Source organism: Sinocyclocheilus anshuiensis, unplaced genomic scaffold, assembly GCF_001515605.1.
Source record: "Sinocyclocheilus anshuiensis isolate Anshui unplaced genomic scaffold, SAMN03320099.WGS_v1.1 scaffold538, whole genome shotgun sequence".
Taxonomy (NCBI): Eukaryota; Metazoa; Chordata; class Actinopteri; order Cypriniformes; family Cyprinidae; genus Sinocyclocheilus; species Sinocyclocheilus anshuiensis.
The window spans coordinates 1,714,364-1,714,577 of record NW_015544166.1 but is presented as its reverse complement, the minus strand read 5'-3'; positions in this window follow the sequence as shown (position 1 = coordinate 1,714,577).

Genomic DNA, 214 nt, shown 5'->3' with positions numbered 1-214 from the left:
CGACCCCGGGCTGGACTCCACTTCGTCCACGGTGAAAGCCGATCCGGCGATCCACAGTGCTAAGTTGATGTATTTCCTCAGCGACTAGCAGGATCAGCTAGGCATGACTAAGCGGATATCGTCCTTCGAAAAGAGGTAGTTTCACAACGAAACACAGCGTCTTCACGACATGGCGGTGGCGGCAACAACAATACTACAGTGAGAATAAAAGGTA